The following is an 8536-nucleotide window of genomic DNA, read 5'->3' on the forward strand; positions in this document are numbered from 1 at the left end:
TGCAGTTCCAGCCATTGTGGCCATCTGGGGAGTGAACCAGCAAATGGAAGACTTCTCTCTCTCTCTGCCTCTCCTCTCTCTGTGTAACTCTGCCTTTCAAATAAAATGAATAAATCTTAAAAATAAGTCTTAAGCCAGGCGAGCTGATTTGAGTGATACTCTAAATACCTCCAAATATTCACAGCCCCCACACCAACGGGCTCTGGGGTCATGGGGGCCAAGACTCATACTGAGGCTACACTGTTGTGAGCACATGGAAGACGTGTACAGGCTGCCTGTGCTGTAGGGACAGGGAAGGGTTCGTGGTGGTGTTGCTTTCCGTGCCGTTGGCTCAGGACCACGTATGCCAAGGACAGAGCTTGGGCTTTTCCAGGTAAATGCTTGCTGAGGTCTTGCCCCAGAGCTGTCTGATTCACAGAGGTCCCCCGAGGGTCAGCTGATGATCTTTGCAGCCCCTCAACAATTAACTAGTGAAGAGCTGTGGGATGGTCTGGGTGCAGCCCCTGCCGGAGTGTGGGCTGCAAGTTTGCTTTCTTCTACACCTTGGCCCGGGAATCCTCCTCGGCATGACACAACTTGCGTAGCTGTCATGGTAGCCCATGTTTGTGTTTGTGGTTTGTGTGAGTTTGTCACTGTCCTGAAGAGATCTGGATGGCAGAGAAACCATCCTTAATCCATCGCTGAATCGTCTCTGTCCTCAGGCTCTGCAACTGTTTTGCTTCCATCTTGCTCAGTATAGACTTGGCTATGACCTTCTAGAAGAAGATGGCCCAAGGTACCATAGAACTCATAGCTTTAGGGTCATTCCATTCTGCAAGGAACAGGCATCTGCTCTCATTAGCAAGAAGTGCTGCATCAATATTCCTGATAAACTGGATCTGCCAATGGCTTATTCACCACATCCAGAAGAAAGTTACCAAGTTACACCAGAAAGAAGACTGGGAAGCTACTGGTGTGGACTTGAGGCCCATAAAGATGTTTAAAAACAAAAGCCGGCGCCGTGGCTCAACAGGCTAATCCTCTGCCTTGCGGCGCCGGCACACCGGGTTCTAGTCCCGGTCGGGGCACCGATCCTGTCCCGGTTGCCCCTCTTCCAGGCCAGCTCTCTGCTGTGGCTAGGGAGTGCAGTGGAGGATGGCCCAAGTCCTTGGGTCCTGCACCCCATGGGAGACCAGGAGAAGCACCTGGCTCCTGCCATCGGAACAGCGCGGTGCGCCGGCCGCAGCGCGCTACCGTGGCGGCCATTGGAGGGTGAACCAACGGCAAAAGGAAGACCTTTCTCTCTGTCTCTCTCTCTCACTGTCCACTCTGCCTGTCAAAAAAAAAAAAGTTACTGTGGTGATACGGAAAAGAATGGCTTCTCTATGATGGTGAAGTGTATACTGTGTTTCAACCACAGCAGAGAGCAGGTGCACTGAGAACCGAAGGGTGTCCACTGGGTTTGGCTTTTAGGAAGCTGGTGAAAAATTCACTGCCGGGAGTGTGGCATCACTCCCATGATGCCAGGGTTATATACAGAGCCTGATTCTATGGGTTTAGGAGTTGATTGGAAATGGGTATGGATGAGTGTGGATTCGCCTTTCAAACATTTAGTTGAGAAGGGGATGAGGCATAGGGTGATAGAGAGGAGAGCGAGGTGATGGAGCAAAGAGCTAGAATAGATGGACAGGGGGCTGTCCTGCAGCCTTGTCAGGAAGAAGGAATTGCAGATAAGGGTGGCAGCAGGTACAAGTGGAGGTGTGGAAGGGATACCGTGGGGGAGACCTGTCCTGACAACTTCAACATTCCTGGTGAAGTAGGGAACCAGGACCTCTTCTGGGGTGAAGGGTAAGGTCTGAGCAGGGGCCAGAGGAGAGTGGTAGAAGTTTGAGACATGAATGAGAAGTTGGTAGGATAAGGGAGAGGGTGGGCACCCACCTGAGGGTGGCGCTCATAGCTGCTGTACCTCAGAGGACTGGCCATGTGATAGGCCCACAAAGTGCTCAGCCTCTGTGCTGGGACCTTGACCTTGAAATATGCCAACTGGACTACTGCAGTGCCCAGCCTGGGGCATCCCAGGACTGTCCTCACCTCTCTGTCTGTGTGGTGCCTTTGGGCCAGGGTAGTGGGGGAGTGTGGGCAGAGCTGTGCCTGTGCCTTCATGCCTTATGCTCAAGAGCAGTCAGCTCTCTCCAGCAAGACTTCCACTACAATGCTCCACATTCTCTTCCTGCTTTTCCCATGTCCGAGATCTCAAGGTTGTGGGAAACCAACAAACGAAGCAAAGACGTGTTCAGTAATTCCTACCTGTCCAGAAGCTGTTCTGAGAACTTTAAGTGCAGCTCATTTGACAGTGGTCTTATGGCGTCATTGTTAAATGTAAGTGATTTAAAATGCGATTGTTCTCATTTTGCAGGTGGGGAAAAGGAAGAACAGAGAGATCAAGGCCACACTGTGGCATAGATAGAGCCAGGGCTTGGACAAGAGTAGTAGGGCAGCAGAAATCACGCCTGGTACTTCCATGCTAAACTACCACACGTGTGAGGTTTTCTTTCTTTTTCTTTTTTCTTTTCTTTTTAAAAATGATTTATTTATTTATTTGAAAGGCAGAGTTACAGAGAGGCAGAGTCAGAGAGAGAGAGAGAGGTCTTCCATCTGCTGGTTCACTCCCCAGATGACTGCAATGGCTGAAGATATACCAGTCTGAAACCAGGAGCCAGGAGCTTCTTCCGGGTCCCCAACATGGGTGCAGGGGTCCAAGGACTTGGGCCATCTTCTACTGCCCTCCCAGGCCATAGCAGAGAGCTGGATGGGAAATGGAGCAGTAGGGACCCGAACTGGTGCCCATTTGGGATGCCGGCACTGCAGGTGGCAGCTTTACTCACTATGCCACAGCACCGGCCCCCAGTTTTATTTCCTTACGATGGAGTGGAGGAGGGCAATCTTTGGTGTTTGAGGGCAGTGGCTACTGCATTCAGAGACCTCTGTCTTTAGACCCCAGAGAGTCTGGCTCTGTCCTTGGTGCTGAAACCTGATCTGGCTGTCCAGGGACTCTGCTTTCAGGAGGCTGAGGCCACCACCGCTTCCTCCCAGCTCTTCTCCCAGTCTCTGTCTAGCTCTCTGCTTAGTTGCATTTGGGCTCATAGCTTTCCTGTTTAAGATCAAGTAAACATTTGGTTCAAATGGACTTATATAGGCTTCTGTCTTGGGGAGTATTTGTCATTCATGATTATAATATTTGCTTCTTTTGATGTAGACGCTTCTTCTTTGGATGTAGAAGCTAAACTTCTTTTTTAGTTTAACTTTCTTATTATTGAGATGAAACTTCAAAAGCTACTCTCTTGGTTGAGGGTAAGCTCATGTGAGCCATGTGAGAAACTGGGCAGTCCTAGAGGGAGAGAGCGATTCAGAATATTTGCATTATTTATTATTCATGCTTATGATGACAAAAATAGTACCTTCCTTTCAGGGATGTTTTCAAGGGTTTCCTGGGTAGTGAGTGTAAGAAAGCACTTTCTTTTTTTTTTTAATTTAATTTAATTTTTTTTGACAGGCAGAGTGGACAGTGAGAGAGAGACAGAGAGAAAGGTCTTCCTTTTTGCCGTTGGTTCACCCTCCAATGGCCGCCGCAGTAGGTGCGCTGTGGCCGGCGCACCGCGCTGTTCCGATGGCAGGAGCCAGGGCTTATCCTGGTCTCCCATGGGGTGCAGGGCCCAAGGACTTGGGCCATCCTCCACTGCACTCCCTGGCCACAGCAGAGAGCTGGCCTGGAAGAGGGGCAACCGGGACAGGATCGGTGCCCCGACCGGGACTAGAACCCGGTGTGCCGGCGCCGCAAGGCGGAGGATTAGCCTATTGAGCCGCGGCGCCGGCCAAGAAAGCACTTTATAAAATGAAAGATGCTCATGATGATATTGTTTTTTATGTGTACTAATTTTGATTAGCAACTCTATTGTGAAGCCTTTAAAGAAAGTGACTACGGCATGTAATGGCTGGATGTTAAACAATACTGGACAGGCAATGTGCACACAGTCACCACTTGTTGATAGATGGACGGGTTCAGTGACATAATGCTTGCTAGAGCTTGGCACAGCTCCCCAGATATGATAAGTATGTAGTAAATGAGAGACATAACCATCACTATTTCTTGGGTCACCACTGTTCATTCATCTCTGAGGAATGAGACTCCCGAGATCAGAGGTGACTTCAGAAGCCACTGAGAAGAGCTCCCATGTTGACACTGGTATTCTCCTGGGCTAGGAGCTCCTCACCCTACTGAGCCCCCTACCTTGTAAATTCCACACATCAGTCCGAGTTTTCTGTCCTGTGACTACAGGGAGCGACTTCGGATTCCCTTATGCAGGAGCTTCTTCCAGGGTCTGAGGGTGGATTTCCCTTTAACAGGTTTGTATTAGGTAAGAACACCTCCATTTCCTCTCTGCTTTGGGGTGGCCCTGGCCAGCCTGGGTGCTTGCTCTCCCATACACTTCCTTCTCTGAGTCTCTAGAACCTATCTTTACACACGAGGCCTGCCTAGCCTGGGAAAGGGTGGGCACGGAGCTTTTCTCTGAGCATCCCCTGGCACTGTAAGATGATATTGACAACCCCTCCTTGCTGCTGACTGGCATCATTTCTCACGAGCCATAGTGAAACTAAGTCTCCCCATGTCAAGCCGTACGTATGGCTCTGTTGTCTGAGTACATGTGTAGGGTTTTCCCATTCATCTCTGTTAAATTATTCTTGTTAGCTTTGGCTCAAGCTCCAAGCTATCAAGGTATGCGTGGAATCTGATCTCTCCTTCTGGCTTCCTTGTTACTAGGTTCTGGCCAGTTGCCCAACTGACCTCCATGGAAAGCTGCCCTTGTTTGAATGCCCTGGGAGGAGGAACTGCATTTAAAGCAAAAGCTGCTGATTTATCATGAGGAGGAAGCTGGCGTCATTCATTGCAGGGGAGGTGGCCACTTAAAGACATTGTTAGTGTGGAAAGTGTCAGACAAACACGAAACTAGAGAGAACGGTGTGAGCTACACCTCTGCAACCATCTCCTTGGTCAACAACCCACGCCAAGGTCTGTCTCCCCTCTACGCTGCCCACCTTCCTGGTTATGTTGGAGCAAATCCCAAGTTTCACGTCCTTCATTCATGGGCGTTCTTGAAAGTTTCCCTAGAGGTGAAGGGCTCTTTAAATAGTATAGTGATGACATTGTCAGTGGCAACAGGATAAACATGAAATCCTTAATTAATCACAAACTAAGTCAGGTTTCACATTTCCCCTGGTGTCTCTTGGATGTTTCATTCAAATTGTTTATTTTTGAGGCCAGCACTGTGGCATAGTGAGTGCAGTACTGGCATCCCATGTGGGCACTTGTTTGAGTCCTGGCTGCTCCACTTTTGCTCCAGTTCCCTGCTAATGCGCCAGGTAAAGCAGCAGAGGACGGCTCAAGTGCTTGGGCCCCAGCATCCACCTGGAAGACTTGGATGAAGCTTCTGACTTCTGGCTTCAGTCTGGCCCAGCCCTGGCCATTGTGGCTGTTTTGGAAGTGAACCAGAAGATGGAAGACTTCTCTCTCTCTCTCCCTCTGTGTAACTTTCAAATAAATAAATAAATAAATAAATAAATAAATCTTTTAAAAAAGTTGCTTGTTTGTATCAGGGTTTATAGAATGCCCACACATTGCAGTTGGTTGATATGTATAGATGCCCACCCTTCTTTTTCTTTTTCTTTCTTTTTTTTTTTTTTAAAGATTTTATTGGGGCCAGCGCCGTGGCTCACTTGGTTAATCCTCTGCCTGCAGTGCCGGCATCCCATATGGGCACCGGGTTCTATTCCCTGTTGCTCCTCTTCCAGTCCAGCTCTCTGCTGTGGCCTGGGAAGGCAGTGGAGGATGGCCCAAGTGCTTGGGCCCCTGAACCAGCATGGGAGACCAGGAGGAAGCACCTGGCTCTTGGCTTCAGATCGGCACAGCACGCCAGCTGTAGTGGCCATTTGGGGAGTGAACCAATGGAAGGAAGACCTTTCTCTCTGTCTCTCTTTCTCACTGTATAACTCTGCCAGTCTAATAAAAAAATCTTATTTATTTGAGAAGCAGAGTCACAGATAGAGAGAGGGAGAAACAGAGAGAGAGTGAGAGAGAGAGAGAGCGAGCTTCTGTCCACTGGTTCACTCCCAAAATGGCCACAATGGTGGAGCTAAGCTGATCCAAAGCCAGGAGCCAGGAGCTTCTTCCAGGTCTCCCACGTGGGTGCAGGGGCCCAAGCACCTGGGCCATCATTTACTGCTTTTCCAGGCCATTAGCAAGAAGCTGGATCGGAAGTGGAGCAGCCGGGACTCGAACTGGCGTGTCCATACAGGAAGCGGGTGCTGCAAGTGGAGGCTTAGCCTATTGCACCACAGCACTGGCCCCCACCGTTCTTCTTTATTCCTTGTAATATATTCATTGAAGAAAGCTGGTCATTTGTCTCGTAGAGTTAGTATGCTGCAAAGTTAGTGTCCCTTCCTCCTTGCCATGTGATATTGGTTTTTTTAAAGATTTATTTTCATTTATTTGAATGGCAGAGAGAGAGAGAGAGAGAGAGAGAGAGAGAGAGAGAGAGGTCTTCCATCTGCTGGTTCACTCCCCAGATGGCCACAATAGCTGGAGCTGCTTCGATCTGAAGTCAGGAGCCAGGAGCTTCTTCTGGGTCTCCCATTTGGGTGCAGGGGCCCACGCACTTGGGCCATCTTCTACTGCTTTCCCAGGACATAGCAGAGACCTGGATCGGAAGTAGAGCAGCTGAGACTCAAACTAGTGCTTATATGGGATGCCGGCACTACAGATGGTGGCTTTACCTGCTATTCCACAGTGCCGGCCTTCCATTGTACTTTGATCTGCTGTCCATGGCCCTGGCCCCCATGTGTAGGGAGGGGTTATTCAGAGACCTGACACCTCCCTTAAGAAAACGGTAGGGTCCTGCAGACCAGAGGCCATGCCCATCCATTGTCATGTTCCACAGAGAAGCTTGGTGCTTGGCCCACGATTGACAAGTGAATGAAGGAGGCTCTGCAGAGATGCTGGAATGGATACTAGCCAAAGTCAGCTTTGTCGGAGCGAATAAAGTTGTGGGACAATGAGGGCTGAGTTCCTTCGCCTGCGTTCCTTGAGCAGGGTGTGGGCACCTCACACCTGACCCTCGCTCCCTGCTCCATTCTTCATGCTTCTTGCCTCTTGGCTAAGTCGGGATGGCATGTGCTTTCTGATCACAGCTGAGTCTTCAAAGCCCACTGCTCCTGTCATTTCCACTTGGGGTCATGGGAAGTGTGTGTGTGCAAGCTTTCTGTCTGTGAGTCACAGGAGGGTGTGTTTGTCTACCTGTCTGTCAGGTTAGATAAGAGAAAGGGTTTTTGAAAAGCTGAAGGCACTCCATGAATGTCAGAGACTGTCAAGGGCTGACATGTGTGAGCATGCCCATGAGGATGTGGTTTTCCTGTGTGGCACAAGGCTGGCTGGGTTCTGGGGGGCTGAGGAGTACCTCCTTGGAGCCTGAGGCTTCAGTAGGTCCAGTGTGAACCCCTGTTAAATCTGCATTGTGATACAGGGGGTTAAGTGGCTGCCTGTGATGCCAGCATCCCATTTGAGTGCCGGTTCAAGTCCTGGCAACTGTCGGCTAATAGGGCATACTTGGAGTAATTTTTTTGATTTGGATTTATTTTCATTTTTCTTTGAGAGACACACAGAGAGATCTTCCATCTGCTGGTTCACCCCACTCCTACCCCAAATGCCTGCAATAGCCAGGACTATTCCAAGCTGAAGCCAGGAGCCCTGAACTCAATCCGGGTCTCCCATTTGGTTGGCCAGAACCCAACTACTCAAGCCATCATCTGCTGCCTCCCAATGCGCATTGGTAGGAAGCTGGATCAGAAGTGACGGAGCTGGGACTCAAACCAGGCACTCAGATATGGGATAAAAAGGATCCCAAGAGGTGACTTAACTACTGTGCCATATGGCCACCCCCAGGAAGGTGTGTAAATACATTGGAGTATACATTAATATCATGATGAAGTATAATAATACATAAAACAGTGCCATCACTGTTTATTAACATTTCCAGTTCTAGATGCTGTGCATAATTTTATGTGCCATACTTTCTTTTTTTTTAAAGATTTATTTATTTATTTGAAAGTCAGAGTTACACAGAGAGAGAAGGAGAGGCAGAGAGAGAGAGAGAGAGAGAGAGAGAGAGAGGTCTTTCATCTGCTGGTTCACTCCCCAATTGGCTGTAACTGCCAGAGCTGCGTTGATCTGAAGCCAGGAGCCAGGAGCCAGGAGCTCCCTCCGGATCTCCTACGTGGGTGCAGGGACCCAAGGACTTGGGCCATCTTCTACTGCTTTCCCAGGCCATAGCAGAGAGCTGGATTGGAAGAGGAGCAGCTGGGACTCGAACTGGCATCCACATGGGATGCCGGCACTGCAGCTACAGGCAGCGGCTTTACCTGCTGTGCCACAGCGCCAGCCCCTGTGCTATACTTTCATACAGCTGGCAGCGCAGTAGGTTTGTTTACACCAGTGTTGCCACAGACA

The sequence above is a fragment of the Lepus europaeus genome, chromosome 10, assembly GCF_033115175.1.
Source record: "Lepus europaeus isolate LE1 chromosome 10, mLepTim1.pri, whole genome shotgun sequence".
Lineage (NCBI taxonomy): Eukaryota > Metazoa > Chordata > Mammalia > Lagomorpha > Leporidae > Lepus > Lepus europaeus.